The sequence below is a fragment of the Anabrus simplex genome, chromosome 1 (genome assembly GCF_040414725.1).
Source record: "Anabrus simplex isolate iqAnaSimp1 chromosome 1, ASM4041472v1, whole genome shotgun sequence".
Classification (NCBI taxonomy): domain Eukaryota; kingdom Metazoa; phylum Arthropoda; class Insecta; order Orthoptera; family Tettigoniidae; genus Anabrus; species Anabrus simplex.
This window is the reverse complement of record NC_090265.1, coordinates 1,380,232,939-1,380,251,214: the sequence shown is the minus strand read 5'-3', so window position 1 is coordinate 1,380,251,214 and position 18,276 is coordinate 1,380,232,939. Positions and strand designations below refer to the sequence as shown.

General features: G+C 42.8%; 1 protein-coding gene and 1 non-coding gene across 6 annotated transcripts in view; one reads left to right on the top strand and one right to left on the bottom strand.

Annotated features, from left to right (window-relative positions):
* The window catches only part of LOC136858356 (uncharacterized), a 562,168-nt gene that overhangs the window by 238,634 nt on the left and 305,258 nt on the right, over positions 1–18,276 (bottom strand). For 2 of the 5 annotated variants that reach the window (XM_068225514.1, XM_068225513.1), the window contains exon 2: positions 11,570–11,765. The exons of the other annotated variants lie outside the window; for them this stretch is intronic. The gene's annotated coding sequence lies outside the window, so the exon portion shown is untranslated. The remainder of the gene's footprint in view (positions 1–11,569; positions 11,766–18,276) is intronic. 5 annotated transcript variants of the gene reach the window in all.
* On the top strand, positions 8,783–8,854 carry TRNAT-UGU (transfer RNA threonine (anticodon UGU)). The gene has a single exon. It is a non-coding gene; the product is annotated as a tRNA-Thr (tRNA).

The window sequence follows — 18,276 nt, the reverse complement described above, 5'->3', positions numbered from 1 at the left end:
GAATGCTGAAAGTGAGATGGATAGATTGGATCTCAAATGAATAGACACTAAATCGAATTGGTGAGAGGAGATCGATTTGGCTAAATTTGACAAGAAGAAGAGATAGAATGATAGGACACATCTTAAGACACCCAGGACTTGTTCAGTTGGTTTTTGAAGGAAGTATAGGTGGTAAGAACGGTAGGGTTAGACCAAGGTATGAATATGACAAGCAGATTAGAGGAGATGTAGGATGCAATAGTTACGTAGAAATGAAAAGGTTAGCTCAGGATAAGGTGGCATGGAGAGCTGCTTCAAACCAGTCTATGGTCTGATGACTCAAACAACAACATCTTGTATCCTATATATTTCCTCTAAATGTATACGTGTCCAACCCTTGTGCCTTTTCTCTACGTGGTTTGGATACGAAGGGAGATGAATCTTCGTAGCGAGTTTTTACGACCGGATATCTTCCATGACGTCAACCTAATCAGATGAGTTAATGAGATGAAATGAATGACATGATATATGATAGTATAAAGAGAATGAAACCCGGCGTCGGCAAATAGCCCACTCCTCTCGAATAGCTCAAGACTGTACGTCCCGATCCGACGGACGAATCACCATCAACAGCGTCATATACCCTCACACCATATAAGACCAAAAACAGCTTCCTACGCCCTGGATGTAAAATGGCTCCTTGAATACTGAGTTCTCTACCTATCTTATGTACGTTGCCTAGCGACAGTGACTCTATGAATCTTGGTGACAGCACGTTGGATTGTCATATCCCAAAACACGTTTCCCTATGGTTCTTCATTCATAACTCACCCACGAAAGCGAAAATGAAAATTCCGGCTTGGAGGTAATTTCGGACCCCCTACCATCTACCTATGTTCAAAATTTCAGATCTCTGCGTGCTGTGGATTTTGCTGGCCATCGCGCACAGACGGACAGACAGACACACAGACAAACACTTCATTTCATTATTATAGATATATATAATAGACCCCGACAGTGTTGTGGGATGGACAGGAGGCAATGGTATGATGGTAAAAGGGAGAGAAGTCAGGATGTGAGTTTGACAAAGAGGAAGAGTCCTCTCAGTTACTGTGTTGGTGGGGTGAAAGTTCCCCATTGTAATCACTGTAAGTACCTAGATGTTAATAGATTTTAATCTTTTTGCGGTAATCACATAAAGGGGATTGTAAATAAAAATCACAAATCTTTTCATATGGTTTTGAGGATAGTCAGGGGTTGTAGAAAGAATGTAAAAAAGAAGGCGTATAAATCACTGGTAGGACCACAATTAGAGAATGGTTCTAGAGTATGGGACTCTCTCCAGGATGACTTGATTCGATAACTAGGAAATAATCCAAAGAAAAGGAGCTCGAATTGTTCTGGATGATTTCTGGCGAAAGAGTAGTGTTACGAAATTGTTGGGAGAATGGTTTGGGAAAAAGGAGACGAGCTGTTTGACTAAGCGGTTTGTTTCTAGCTTTAGGTGGACAGATGGCGTGGAATTGTATGATTAAAATTGTGAGTGGTGCTTTTAAAAGAAGGAGGATCACATATGAAGGTAAAGTTGGAATTCGAGAGGACGAACTGGGGCAAATATTCGATTATGGTAAGAGGAGTTTGAAGACTGAAGTAATTTATCACGGGAGAGTTCGATCTAAATTTGAAATTATTTAAGAGACTGCTAGGTAAACAGTTGATGGGGTTCTGCAACCTGGGTGACTGCCCGAAATGCAGATGAGTGGTGATTGATTGACTAATTGATAGCTAGATAGATAGATATATAGATAGATATAGAGGAGATTATAGTTTCAGAGTATCAAAATATAAATGGCCGGCTGACATATGACATATGAAAGGACTTGAAACTGAACTTGCCCTCGAGTCTGGACTAGGGTATGGATTTTAGTGTATAAAGTTCTGTGTCACATAAATATTCCGTTGCAAGAAGGAAAAGTGAAGCGTAGGAATTTAGCTGATTGACTGCACAAATTACTAAGGAAGTAACTGGTCGCAAATGGTGCAGTATTGAACACACAATGCTTTCCTAGTGTATTTATAGATCGATCGACACGCTTACGCTGTGGCTATGGATGAAAATGAAAATCCACAGCCTGTTTCCAGTCATTCGACCAAGTCAGAAATGGAATGAATAAAGCCCCCATCTAGCGGCGAGGATAGGAATTGCGCCGGCTGCCGAAGCCTGTCGCACTCCTCTGGGGCAATGATTAATGACTGAAAGATGAAATGAAATGATAGTGGAGTGTGTTGCTGGAATGAAACATGACAGGGAAAACCGGAGTACCCGGAGAAAAACCTGTCCCGCCTGCGCTTTGCACAGCACAAATCTCACATAGAGTGACCGGGATTTGAACCATTGAACTCAGCGGTGAGAGGCCGGCACGCTGCCGCCTGAGCCACGGAGGCTATGGCTATGGACGCGAGGTCTTATTCCAAAAGAAATAATTCCGTGAGCATGAAATTAAAGGAGACTTTTGTCAGAAAAGTCCAAGGAGTTAAATGACAAAAGAGCATTTTTCAGGATCGAGAAGTGAGTATCAAACGGACCAGTGTTACTGAAGTTGCCGGGTAAGCTCTGCTCGCAACCTCTGACATGATCTTTCCCCTCTGATGAGGGGATGGACGAAGAATGACAATGTTCCCCTGGCTGTTCGAGGGAAGAAGGGACGGAAGCATGTGTTGTACATACGTCGACTCCGGAAGTCAGCGTCTGTCAAGCATCTCGTCACTCTCTCGACACTAGCGTAGCCAACTTGCTCTGTGTTAATGGACCTGTGCAATACTTCTGGACCGGTCGTATCTTCGGCGTGATGTTGGCTGGCACGTGCTGAATGCTCTTTAGAATGTGGTCCACCGGAAAGCACACCAGTTTCACTTCTCCACAAACGAACATATTCAGCATAGCTGTGGGGTCTGTGTGGCTATGGACCTTCGAGGACGTCGCAGTGTCCTACCGAAGTACAAACAGCACATCTCGCAGTACCGGACATTGTTTTATTTTGGACGATTTCGTAATTCAAAATCAAATCAAGTAAACAAGGAGGGCGCCGTAGTGTCAAAGATTTTCCTTTTCCGATTGGCCCGTGTTCGATTCCCAGGTACCGTACGAGTTTGCTGTAGGGCATGGGTCATATAGTTGTGAGCACTCGGGAGATGATCAGTCCTTCGGCAGCCTTGAAATAAGTTGACCGTGGTTTCCGATTTTCACGGCACACAAATGATGGGAATGTGCTTTAATTAAGTTCATGGCTGAAACTTTCCCGGTCATAGCCCTTCCCCACCATAAAGTCGCCGAAACCCCATCTGAGTTAATACGACGTTAGACCACTAAAATAAATTTAAATAAAAATGAAGAGATTTCCTGTTATGATATGTGGGATTTATCGTCGCCAGGGTGATCAATATTCAGATCACCAGGATCAGTCACTACTGATCTACGTTTTATGGCAATCACCCAGTTGGCAGACTGTAGATTAGTTATTTAGTGTCCTACAAGAATTAGCCAAAGGAAGTTAGATACACAACAACTTAGAATAGATCATGCCTAGACTCAGCTAAAGACCCCGAGTTCGCTAACCCATGCTCTCTCAAGTCAGGTACCCCTTTCAGTAGCCTCTTTCGACAGTATTCCATAAGATGACGACATCGTATTGTCTGAACGTGTCAGAGGTCGTAACGCGTAGCTAGAGGTAGATTGCGCGTGGCGACCATCTTGAACAGTAGCCCTAGAGGAAGATTGCACGCGGCGGCCATCTTGCCCATTAGCCCATGGGCCAGAAGCGGTCTTTTCTCACTATATTCTTTTCTTAAATAATTTCAAAGAATTCGGAAATTTGTCGAACATCTCCCTTGCTAAATTATTCCAGTCCCTAACTCCTCTTCCCATAAACGAATATTTGTCCCAGTTTGCCCCCTTGAATTCCAATTTTATCTTCATATGTGATCTTTCCCACTTTTAAAAATCGAACTTATTCTTCTACCAATGTCATCTCTCCACTGAGAAAATGAAATGGCGTATGGCTTTTAGTGCCGGGAGTGTCGAAGGACAAGTTCGGCTCGCCAGGTGCAGACCTTTTGATTTGACTCCCGTAGGAAAACTGCGCGTCGTGATGAGAATGAAATTATGATGAAGACAACAAAAGCCCCCGTGCCAGAGAAATTAACCAATGATGGTTGAAATTCCCGACCCTGCCGGGAATCGAACCCGGGACCCCTGTAACTCCTATTCCCATAAACGAATATTTGTCCCAATTTTCCCCCTTGAGTAAAAATTTTATCTTCATATTTGATCTTTCCCACTTTTAAAAAATCAAACTTATTCGTCTACTAATGTCATAACAACGCCATCTCTCCGCTGACAGCTCGGAACCTACCGCTTAGTCTAGCAGCTCGTCTCCTTTCTCTTAATTCTTTCCAATACAAAGTTTGCAACATTTTCGTAACGTATTTTATACGAAATTTGTCGGAAATCACCCAGAACATATCGAAGTACCGTAAGTTACTTTTCTTTTGATTTTTCCAGCTCTGTAATGAAGTAATTCTGGTGAAGGTCACATACACTAGAACCATACTCTATTGTCGCTTACCAGACACTCTCCTTAGCATCCTTATACAACCCCTAAATACCCTCATAACCATACGAAGAAATCTGTAACCTTTATTTACAGTCCCGTTTATGTGATTACCCCAATCAAGATATTTCCTTATATTAACACCTAGGTACTTAACAGTGATCCATTTGAGGAACTTTCACCCTATCAACGCAGTAATTACTGTAAAACTGCACTTTGTGAAACTCACATTCCGATTTTTCACCTCACTTACCATCATACCAACAGACTGCTGTCCACCTCACAAAATTGTCGAAGCCTTCTGCACTCACTCACAGTCTTGTAACTTATTACGGTATAACATCATCCGCAGAAAGCTTTATCTTTGGTCCCAGTTCTTTACTCATGTCATTTACATATAAGAAAACATAAAGGTCCAAAAATACCGCCTTAAGGAACTACTGTTCTTTAAACAGGATCATATAATGCTTCACCTACTCGAAATCTCTGAGTTCTGTTTCCCAGAAACAGCCACCCATTCAGTCACTCCTTTTTGTCATTTTGTCGGGAGTCTCCCATGATCTACCCAGAGGTGCTCACGCTGGGAGTTCCGTCCCGCGGGCGCCCAGCATTGTTTTCCGTGGTTTTCCATTCTCCTGCACTAAGGCGAATGCCGGGACAGTTCCTAGTATAGGTCACGGCCGTCAACTCCCTCACCTTCTCCGAAAATCTCCTTCACCGAACAAATCTCCCGGCCTGAGAGACGGCGTCACCATCTAAGAGACCCGCCTCCCCCCTTCAGGGAAGGAATGAAAACATTTTAGCAGCAGTGGAAACTCAAGGGAGCGTGGGTTGCCCATCACGAGACCATTGGCTGAGTCTATAACTCCTTCCTCTTACTTATGTTAGGCTACCTGAATACCAGACTTTCCTTATTCGCTTCCAACAGAGAATACATTAGGTTTCTATGGACTGGGGAATATTTTATTTCACGCCCTTTATGGTCCTTCCTTTCTTTTGTCTATACCCTCTTTCTTCGAAGGTTTGGACCTTTTCCATGTTTCCTCAAATTTTTGTTATGAGATAATAATAACACCAACTACACTGACGACTTTCGTAGACTCCAAGGTGCCAGAATTTCATCCTGTAGATGTTCTTTTACATGCCAACATGATGCTGACATATTTGAGAACCTTCAAATGCCGGGCTGAGTGGCTCAGAAGGTTGAGGCGCTGGACTTCTGACCCCAACTTGGCAGGTTCGATCAAGGCTCAGTCCGATGGTATTTGGAGGTGCTCAAATACGTCGGCCTCGTGTTGGTGGATTTACTGGCACGTACGAGAACTCATGTGGGACTATATTCTGGCACCTCGGCGTCTCCGAAATCCGTAAAAGTAGACAATGAGACGTAAAGCAAATAACATTATTATTATTAACCTTCAAATACTACCGCACTACGCCGGGATCGAACCCGCCAACTTCAGCTTAGAAAGCTAGTGCCCTACGGTTTGAAGCTACTCAGCCAGCTGGTGTGTGTTGAGAGAGGATGGTTGCTCAGTTGTACTTCTCTTAAAACTTTAATCACACCACCACCAAACTGTATATCATTTGACTGATGATGAGATTCAAACTTGGCTCTCAAGTCCAAGTGGTGCTAACAGTTATGCATATTTAAACACGTATTTTGCATTTCCTCATTGTAGCCTACGTATAAACTCTATAGTTCCAGTGATTAGGTCCGCAGCAAAGTTCGTTCAACTGATGACCTCCATTTTTCCCGTGGTGCAGAAGGGAAGAGCTCAATTGAGAAGAAGCGAGGGTTGGCAGAACGTGATAAGATCCTCGCTCCCTCCCTCGCCCCGCCTTAATTGCGTCCATTATTCCTTTAACCTCACGAGGCCCTTCAATAAATCGGCTAAGAGAACGACAATTCTCTTTTTTTTTTATCGGAACATATTGTAAAGTGTTTTCAAAATAGCATCGCCCAATATTGAGGCACTTTAGGGTCGGTACGAGGGTGCTCTCTCCTTACAGTAAGTCCCTTTATAACCTAGCCTCTCTTCGCTGACCTTTTCGCACAAAGGCCACCACCACTTCCTGCTTGGCCCTTACGTTATATTGGATTACACAGATTTCGTGACCATGAGAAAACGAAATCTGCAGGTTGAAATGATCAAACTCCCCGACTGTTCAGAGCTGAAAAAAAGGTGAGCGTTATCAAAAGGGATGATTTCTCTCTACCAGCTGAATATGGTATCGACTCCACTTACTGGGGATTCTCTCATCAATCTTTCCTATCTGAGATCACTTGGTCAAATCTTGTTCATTTTCCGACGCACCGACTGAATTGGCTGCGGGCCATGTGTTAACAATCGGGATATAATGAATTCATGCCCTAGACTACTATCCGCAACACTGAAGATCGATTTCCATGGTTTCCTATATTCACACCAGGCAAATGCCAAAGCTAGGCCTTAATTAAAGCCAATGTCATTACATTCCCGGTGCTTGCCGTTTCCTAACCAAGTACATTCAAACACCTGTATGCGACGTTCATGAATAAAAAAAAAAAAAAAAGGAATGTTAGAAGAAGAATATGTCCGCCTCTGTGGTGTAGTGGTTAGTGTGATTAGCTGCCACCCCCGAGGCCCGGGTTCGATTCCCGGTTCTGCCACAAAATTTGAAAAGTGGTATGAGGGCTGGAACGGGGTCCACTCAGCCTCGGGAGTTAAACTGGGTAGAGGTGGGTTCGATTCCCACCTCAGCCATCCTGGAAGTTGTATTCCGTGGTTTCCCACTTCTCCTCCAGGCAAATGCCGGGATGGTATCTAACTTAAGGCCACGGCCGCTTCCTTCCCTCTTCCTTGTCTGTCCCTTCCAATCTTCCCATCCCCCCGTAAGGCCCGTGTTCAGCATAGCAGGTGAGGCCGCCTGGGGGAAGTACTGGTCATCCTTCCCATTTGTATCCCCCGACCCAGAGTCTGAAACTCCAGGACACTGTCCTCGAGGTGGTAGAGGTGGGGTCCCCCTCTGAGTCCGAGGGAAAAACCAACCCTGAAGGGTAAACAGATTAAGAAGGATAGTTGGCGGTGGGGTTTGAACCCACTCGCCTCCCAAATTCAGAGTTGCACCATAGCGATCTGCTCGGTCACTTTAACGTTGTCGCGATTTATGGACCTAATTTACTTATTTATGTAATTATTTTATTATTATTTTACAAGTTGCTTTACGTCGCACCGATACAGATAGGTCTTACGGCGACGATGGGATAGGAAAGGGTTAGGAGTGGGAAGGAAGCGGCCGTGGCCTTAATTAAGATACAGCCCCGGAATTTGCCTGGTGCGGAAATGGGAAACTGGGGAAAACCATCTTCAGGTCTACCGACGGTGGGGTCCGAACTCACTATCTTCCGAATGCAAGCTCACAACTGCGCCCGGCTTACCACACGGATAACTCGCTCGGTATGGACCTAATGATATTAAAGAACGTATAAGTGATATAGTCTGCCTCTGTGGTGTAGTGGTTAGTGTAATTAGCTGCCACCCCCGGCTCTGCCACGAAATTTGAAAAGTGATACGAGGGCTGGAACACGGTCCACTCAGCCTCATGAGGTCAACTGAATAGAGGTGGTTTCGACTCACACCTCAGCTAACCTCCAAGTGGTTTCCCCCTTCTTCTCCAGGCAAATGCCCGGATGGTACCTAACTTAAGGCCACGGCCGCTTTCTTCACTCTTCCTTGCCGACCCCTTCCAATCCCCCTCCCCCTCCCTTACAAAGCCCCTGTTCAGCACAGCAGGTGAAGCCGCCTGGGCGATGTACTGGTCCTCCTTCCCAGCTGTATCCCCCGACCCAAAGTCTCACGCTCCAGGACACTGCCCTTGAGGTGGTAGAAGTGGGATCCCTCACTGAGTGCGAGGGAAAAACCAACCCTGGAGGGTAAATGGATTAAGAAAGAAAGAAAGAAAGAAAGAAAAAAAAAAGTGATATAAACTGTGTAAAAATATGCTAGATACGTGAAGAGTATTGATACGTATTACATGTGCACCAGGTTGTTTCGATACTTCAGTTATTCTATACAAAAGCCAGTCGACGAGAAAATAGGCATACCAAATATCAGTCTGACATACTTCGTTAATGAGAAGGAATGACAATTTCTAAGAGAGCTCGACCATAAATCTTCTTCACTCCGCGTAGGAAGCACTCGCGAACGCGGGCCTCTTTAGCTCAGCGGCAGAGCACTGGTCTTGTAAACCAGGGGTCGTGAGTTCAAATCTCACAGGAGGCAGTGTTTTTAAGTGTAGATCAGCATGCAATATAGAGAAAAATTATGAGTGCAGAAATATATGTATAAATATTACCCCTGTAAAGTCCTGCTCTTTAAGTAAATGGTTAGCGTAGTGGCCGTCGGTACAGGGCTCGACTTTCGGCGGAGCTGTGTATTTCATTCTTAAATGATTAATTCCCTTGAATCGGGGGCTGGCTGTTGTACTGTTCCCAACATCCCTGAACGCACAATAGGCTACTGTCCACCACAACAACTCGCAGTTTCCCACCTATGGCAGATGCCGTCCACCCTCGTCCGCTTCGTGAATTTCGTAAGGGTTGCACCAGGTAGAAACAACCAAACGAAATTATTATTACCCTTGTACTGCAAAATGTAGGTTTGGTATTGGCTTGAAGACCTTGTGGACTGATTCTGGTTCACTGCGGGTTCAAGGAGGGAACAAGTTCTATTTTTAGGCATATTGGGAAGAAAATGAGTAGTGTGTAAATGGATAGAGGATCTGTGTATTTTATTACATGTGCTTGTTACATGTTCTGACCAATTCAACGTCTCGTTCATTACAACACCTAAGTTAGTCACTGATGCGCAGTAGGGAACGACATCGCTCTTTAGCATAATTGTAGACACGTAGGTACGTTTTAGCATATTAACATTTTCCCTTATAAAAATAATAATTATAGGTTGAGATTTATTAGAATGTATTAGTAAACTGTTTTAATAGCATAGGCATGGCGTTGCTGGACGTCAGAGTTAATTTTGTCAGTGACTGTACATATGTCACTTGTACGAAGGTGATGATATATCTGTAGATCATCTTCATAAAGTTGGTACTTACTACATTTTAATGTTTCAGCAATGCCATTGATACAGAATGAAAATTAATATTGGACCAAAAGCCGAACCCTGTGCGACACTATAAATACCTGATTCTGCCATTTAGAACTCATATCTCCCACTGTAACTCGTTGCCCGCGGCCAGTGAAATGAGAGCCGAAAAACTGCAGCACTGTTGTTTTCAAATTGAGATTTCTAGAGTGTACAGGGATATATCTTTTCTTTTTTTGCTAGTGGCTTTACGTCGCACCGACACAGATAGGTCTTATGGGGACGATGGGATAGGAAAGGCCTAGGAGTTGGAAGGAAGCGGCCGTGGCCTTAATTAAGGTACAGCCCCAGCATTTGCCTGGTGTGAAAATGGGAAACCATGGAAAAACATCTTCAGGGCTGCCGACAGTGGGATTCGAAGCCACTATCTCCCGGATGCAAGCTCACAGCCGCGCGCCTCTAACCGCACGGCCAACTCGCCCGGTACAGGAATATCTAGGAGTTGACAGTATCAAATGCACAACTTAAGTCTGATAAAGTAAATAAAGTCACACTTCGTTCATCTGTTACACCAAATCCTATGCCACTACAGCCCTGACGGGGCTTGGTCTATCAAGCGACCGCTGCTCAACTCGAGGCCTGCAGATTACGAGGTGACGCATGGTCAGTGCGACGCATCCTCTCGGCCGTTATTTTTGGCCTTCTAGACCGGGTCGTTCGTTTATTGCAAGTCTTCGCAGTTGCAGTGCAATGCCCTCTCTTAAAGCCTGATTAGTTAAATTTTTGCTCCGTACTGCATTAGAGTATTAGTATGTAAACTCTTGTCCTCGTCCTGAGGCGGTGCAGCTCTTTTTGGGCACACCCCGAGTAAAGGTGAGCTGCATGTGCCATTTGAATCACATACCAGCCTTCATGAAAATGAAAACCTACAACCTGTTTTCCACTCATTGACCGGATCAGGGATGTATTGAATGAATCATATATAGGCTATTAGTACGATGGGGTCGCCAGTCCCAAAGTGATTTATTAATGACTGATAGATGCTATGAAATGAGAGTGGAGAGTGTTGCTGTAATGGAAGATGACAGGGTAAACCGGAGTACCCGGAGAAAAACCTGCCCCGCCTCCGCTTTGTCCAGCACAAATCTCACATGGAGTGACCGGGATTTGAACCACGGTATCCAGCGGTGAGAGGCCGACGCGCTGCCGTCTGAGCCACGGAGGCTCTACCAGCCTTCCTGCCATTCTCAAATTTCTGGCAGTACCCAGGCCCTCAAGGACGGCAGATAATAATGCTAACCGCTGCGCTGCGGAGGTGAACATCAGAGTATTTAAGAAGTAGGAAAATCTCTCTATGCATTGAGCATAGACATGAAGGTGATATTACTTAAAACACATTATTCTACCTCTTCTTCTACAGCTTGTTCCCAGACCTGTGGGGTCAGGGGTACGAACCGTGTCGCACATGTGGATTTGGCCCTGTTTTACGGCCGGTTACCCTTGCTGTCACCAACACTATATAGAGGGATGTAACCACTATTGCGTGTTTCTGTGGTGGATGGTAGTGTGGTGTGTTGTCTGAATGTGAAGATGAGAGTGTTAGGACTAACACAAATACCTAGACCCCGAGCCAGAAGAATTAATCAGACGTTATTAAAATGTCCGATCCGTTCGGTAATCGAGCCCAGGATCCTCTCAACCGAAGGCCTCAATACTGACCATTCAGCCAAGGAATAGGACACACTGCTCTACCTCCGGCGTTGGAAATATTGTAACATAAATGTGATTGATACCTTTGAAGGCGTCAATGATAAAGTAAGAGAGAGAGAAAAATGAGCTCACTCCTGGCTTGACTAACTTATTGTATCGAGTCTATATTAGACAACTTACCTTCACAGAAGTCAGTCTAGGATCTAGGAGACAGAGCTGCATTACAGTTCTTACTGCAAAATACAGCAGTTCATTACCAGGCTACGCCAATCCTAATTTTATTTCCGGTTATCCATTTATTTATCCAGCTAAATTTCAGTTAATCTGGTTATCGTACAATCCACCAACGATTCCCGTAGGCTCCAACAACACTTACCTGCAAAGAAGAAAAAGATAATTACAAACATCAGTTCATTAGTGTATCTAGGTTGTTAAAATACATAAGTAAAATGAAATGGCGTATGGCTTTTAGTGCCGGGAGTGTCCGAAGACATGTTCGACTCGCCAGGTGCAGGTCTTTTGATTTGACTCCCGTAGGCGACCTGCGCGTCGTGATGAGGATGAAATGATAATGAGGACAACACATACACCCAGCCCCAGTGCCAGCGAAATTAACCAATGATGGTTAAAATTCCCGACCCTGACGGGAATCGAACCCGAGACCCCTGTGACCAAAGGCCAGCACGCTAACCATTTAGCCATGGAGCCGGACAAATACTTAAGTGGTCTCATATTTAATGTCTTAGGATCATTGTGTTAAGAAACAAACAACTAAAAATAAAAAAATAACAAAACACAGCAAAATCACATTAGTATACCATCATCATCATCATCATCATCATCAACATATCGCCGCCAGCGGACCACGCGCAGTCATCTGGTTCTCCCCGGTCGTCATCGCTCCTAAGAGCTTGGGAAAACTTTCCTTTCAAAAATGGGGAGACTGTTGTAATTCTGTTCCGGACACTCCAGGTCGGTGGCGTGCCAGATGCGACCGTGCCGCATGCGACTCGTGCCACTAGCGACCGCATAATCTATGCAGATCAATTGAAGTGTTTGATGGGTCGCTTGCGGCACGATGCTTATCTACTCGGTCGCTATTGGCACGATAATGGCTTGGTCGCATCCGGCACTGTCGCATCTGGCACGTAACCTCCAGGTCTCCCACCCTTACAGCACAAAACGCAGCATAATTTGTATAGCATGGATTTGGGGTGTCTCGACAGAGTATGCAAATTGAGAAGTTGACTGAGGCTGCAGTAACAACTATTTCCGGCTTGGTTTTTCGCATTTATCTCTGTTTCAAATTATGCTTGCTCCTTAAAACCTGCTCCCAAGTATTGTATTTGAACTCGCAGACTCTTTTGAAGGATCGGACCCCCTATTTAACAATGTTTTTGTTACTTTTATTCATCTGTCTCTGTCTTTGACAATATGAAAGTGACTGAGGTATGAGCGATGCTAGTAATGCCATTCCTTGTGCAGCCAGTCCCTGCTATGAATGGTGTGAAAATGTTGCTCATAGGGTCGGTCGGTGCATGCATTCCAGTGGGCTTGGCAGACTGATATGCAATAGCAACTTCTGGCTCAATGAGGAAAGCAACGTGAAACTACATCACTCCTCATTTCCCTAGTACGCCTCTTCAGTGATGCCTAGGCCATCTACTGAACCCATAATTCTACGATGAGAAAAATATTTTTTTCTCAATATTTATTTCAAACTTTTATTTTTGAGAGCAGCTATGTTGCGCTTCCAGAGCCTCGCTGTCGCGTGGGAACGATCTCACCCGCGGTAAGCTCGTGAAATACCGTGACACCTCGGTGGACATCGAGTGCACAACAATTCTTCAAATTCACGGAATTCTGCGTAACGAGAGACTTTGGCAACATAGGAAATACAGAAATAAATAATCTAAATTATTCTTAAACCCTACGTGAAGACAGAACCCCCAGGGTAAAATATAAATGCAGTTAAGCCTAAGTACAAATCAGCGTCAGATCAGTGGACTAGCTCCACGTGCCAAGGTCAATGGATGAAGAAAACCCGCGAAACGCCCGGGCAGAAATAATTTATTTCACCTGTTGCGAGTGTGGTAAAATTATGAAATTAACATCTAAATAAATCACAAGTCTGTCCGGAATTCTGGAACGAGTTTCATGAAAATCAGTCTATTGGACGCGAAATTAGCAGATTACGCAATCAAGCTTAGTGGTGTGAGTAGCGTCACTCATAAGACCATAAAAGAAACCCCCCTCTGCATATTTCTCAGTGTCGGTCTGGGATCTGAAGCAGCGGAAGCTTACGCCCGTCGTCAGCAGAAATTTGTACAAGATTGATCTACAAATAACTTAGTACATGTTCGTGGCTGTGGTCCACATATTTGGTTAGAAAGGGAAGGTGATAGAAATTTTTCTGAACTATTTCCGACAAACTATGAAAGCTTAGGCGTCTGTTAAAGTACATAGCAGATTTTCTTGTATCACCTCGTGTGTGTTGAAAGTGTTAAGAGAGGTGGGAAGCTAGTCAGAGTAGTTCTGATTTCGTTATCTGTTGAACACCTGTTGCATTAGGGTGACAGAAACCCGACTCTGGGGAGAAGGTAGACAGTCGCAGTTGACTACAGAACGAAGGAGGTTTGTTGTACAAATTATAACGAAGAAAGTGCGTGATTTGTGTTGTCATTTAATAACGTGTGAAAAGGCAGTGTTTGTAAGATTTATATGTTTGAGAAGATGATGTTATTTGTACCAATGTGCGGCTAAGCACGAGGTCAGCTGACGAAAATGTAGCCAGAATACTGGAGATGACGTCAAGTGCAGGTCTGTCTATATTTTGTATTATGTTGTAGTTAGATAATCGCCCCAACCAATTTTTCAAGATGAGTGTCGGGTTGATATTTGTAATTATCAGGCGAAAAGTGTTATAATTTTGGTCAGCGTGTGAAAATTATAGTTTTGTAAAATTTCACGTCAAGAAACTGTAAAATGCGACGTTTAAATCTGGTGTTAATGTTCTATGAGATATTGTCCAAAGTGAGGAAAATTAGGAAAGCGATAATGGTAAAGTAGTCGTGGCGAATGTCTTAAGTTCAAATATCGTTTGAATTCAGAAATTTTTGTCGAAATTAATAATATTAATAATAATAATAATAATAATAATAATAATAATAATAATAATAATAATGTCTACCACGGGATAAAAATTTTCCTATGTTAAAAGTGCATTTAACCAGTATGTTTTACAAGGATCGCAGGCATTTAGAAAATTCCAGTGAAATTCGATAGAGTTATGTTTTATTCATGGGAAGTAAAATTTTGTGACATTGTGTATGTCGATGATACGGAAAATCGCGGTGTGTTCTTGTATTCTCGAGGTCCGGAAGTTGTAGTAACAGTAAAATGAAGAGGTGTATTTTATAATGGTTATTGTTTTCACAAGAGGATTGAAATATGAAAAGGGTCTTGGAAATATAAGAAAAATGGATTGAGAGCGAAGAATTTATATATGTGGAAATGAGGGTGATAGGAATACTGAAGGTGAAAGGGAGCCTGGATTTTAAGTAATACCGCTAGGATAAGGCGAGGAGAATGAGTTTTGAGACAGGCTATGTTTGCCGAGGAAGGATTTGTGTGACAGGCTGTATTGTGGCAGGCTGTAGTGTTTTCCGCTAACAATCCGAAAAATAAGACGACTACTGTGTGAGGCACCGTAGATTTCTAGTAAGATCCCAAGTGAAAACGATTCTAGTAAAGATTAAGAATCTTGGTAGTAAAGGTCAAGCGACTAGTTACGTAAAGTCAGTATGAATATTAAGATGTGACCTCAAGGATAAAAGAGCATTTAGAATACACGGTTGGTGTTGTGGGATCGTGTAAATTTATTGAATTTCGTTTCACTGGATAGTCATAGATATAAATATTTGAAAATGACGGTAGGCGATTTGAGGGTGTCCAATGCGGTAGTGATGATGATTATTTATTTTTGAACAACATCCACTAAATGGTAGACCTGTGTTGGGAACTATTATAGTCTTCCCTAAAAATTCATTGCACATGCTGAGATCGTGTTTGAGTTGGGGGATTGTTCGTCACGTATATTTATTTTCGAGCTCACGTTTTGTAACGAGATAGAGACTTACTGCATTTTCCGACTTGCATTCGTTTAATAGTAAGAGACGTTGTTCCGTTTGTGTGTTATTAGTCTGACCAGGTTTACAATTGAAATGTCAGAGTTTGTTTGAAATTGTTAGTTCGCCTGATATGCTAGGGGATGCGTAGTACGGCCCTTTTTCCGCCCGACAATGGATTTAGGACGTCACATGTTATCCTTGGAGTATACTGATGATGAGACGTACTAGTTCACGCTCGACGACAGAATTAAGAAGGTATCGTGTACATAGAGATTAGTGTTAGGATGTACAGATTTTAAGTGAGCCCGACGATAGGTCTGGGATGTCAGCTGTACATACTCAAGTCTCAGATTAGATGTTTTTGTTTGTTTTTTGCGAAGTGACCTGGGAGAAGGTAGCATCTACAGTAAAATACGAAATATGAAAAGGGTTAGATCGATAATAATGAGGCCAACTAGTGCGCAGCTCCAACAGCTGGAAGGTGCTCCCTAAGATATGGGACCGTTATCGGCGAATGAGGGTTGCCCAAACATTGGATATCGACCTGATGATGATTAAATATTTTACTGTAATTCTCCATGCGTGTTGAGTTTTAATGACTTCGATATGTTATTTTATTTTACGGACTTAATTGTTTTGTCGTTCTGACGTCCGTTTCGTTTTGATAGTGTGCATATTGACACTCAATGTATTAGTGTGAGACTTGAGCTGCGAATGTGGTTTCGATTCGTCAGCCGGTAATATTATTTTTATTTTCAATCTTTGTCGTTCTTTCATTTATATACGTAGTTGAATTCGATTAAGTGATCACTTTATAGGTAGTGTGTTGGGACAAACAATAAGTAGATGGATCTGTAATGGTAGTCATTGTTTAAAAAGGAAAGAATTTCTTAAGTTTGTTGTATTTTTCAATGTGGACTGGTAATTTTATTAAACGTAACATAACCATTTCTAACCTGAAAATCGGTTTGATAATAATACTTTTCAAGTGATTTACCACTTTTCAATTAACTTCAGTGTTTGGCATTTCTTCTAAATGCGTGATGAATAAGTGTTTCCTGCATTTCGCAGTTTTGTTCCTTCAGAACGACGTAACGTAAGATCCTCGCGGATCATGTTGTTGTTGGTTCCTTCCGAACAGTTGTTTGGGTGATGCACATTTAGCATCGGGATTATTTTATCACTTAAGGGTGTCATGAATGACAAATACATGGTGGAATTTTATTTCAATTGTGAATGATGCTGTTAACTCGTAGTGAACACCATGCTTTCCCATAATATTTTGCAACCTATCCAAAGCAACTGATAGTCAATTTGGTTCGATTAAGGGTCCATTCGGCGGGTGTTCCGTATCCGCAAGGGTATTCGACTGGTGGATAACCTTAATTGAGGGGAAATCAGGCGTTCTACTTGTTGAAAGTCAGATTTTCCACGGATCGTGTGGATTAATTCTCAGTTCTCTTTTGGAGTAATAGGTGCCCGGTTTTCAGGTCTTTCCTTTTTCAGTTTTTCAGTTTCGTTGTCCACTAATTTATTACTTTCTCCGAAGCAGTTCTTCGGTATTGTGAGAAATAAATCAACGCTATGCAATGTGACTGCCATGGGCGCCCGCAAGGGGGGGGGGGGGGGCAAGGGGGGCACTTGCCCCCCCTGGAATTCTGAAGATGTTGATGTTTAATTGTTTAATATCATACCAGATTATTTCATAAACTGAAATTACTGACAGTCATCTAGCATATGTTATAACTGGAAGTTTCTGTAAACAATTTAATGTTGCTGACGTTATATTGGTTTTTATATTCAAGAAAATTGTTAATGTGCCCCCCCCCCTGGAAAAGATCCTGCGGGCGCCCATGGTGACTGCGTTTGAAACATTCGATAATAAATGATTTATAATTTTTTATTTCAAGGATTTATATTTAAAATAATAACGTTGTCGTGTCATTTCGAATTTAATAAAAGTTAGTAAGTACATATTTGCTCCTCATTTCAAGTAGTTAGGCTCTCTTCTGAACCCCATCGTTTGGTTAAGATCGTGACCGAATTTCTTCCCGCAACGACCCATGATTTAAGAGTTCTATATTGCTCTACTGTAGCAGCTGTGGCCGACCAACGATGGAATGGTAAGTTCAAGGGTTCACTATGACAGCTGATGGCAGAGCTGTTGAGGATCCAATCAGCCATAGGGCTGAAGACTGAACATACATACATATCCCTGTACCAGGTACAAGCTTCTCTCCGACTTAGCAGACGGTACTCAGTAGACTCTTTAAACTTAAATAATTTCGTAGGAACTCTTAAAACCAGAACAGAAGATTAGAATTTGTTTTGTCGGAATTAATCTATCCACTCCAGTGTGGACATTTGACACTGTTATCAAGCACATTCCTGAAAAATCTGGCCAAAATTATCAGAAGTTCAGCGGAAAAAAAATCTCAGATGATACTTTAAATTCGATGTTGTATAGTGCAAAGAAGGTTAGAGAAGGGGTATTTTGTCTTTGAATGGGAAGCTAGTATTTAGTTTTACAATATTTGCAATTGCCAACTCCCTATTCAGGATGTACATTCACCCAGTACGGAAAATATCCGACGAGCAGAATATGGTACTCCACAGACTGAATATCGACGAAGAATGTCTTTCCCCTAAAACTAACGAAAGAAAGTTGCTTCAGATATTCAAGGGTCGATCTTCTCAGTGGTGGTGTCAATTTTCTCATAAAGGAAGTGGGTGGATTTTGTATACAGATTGCTCACG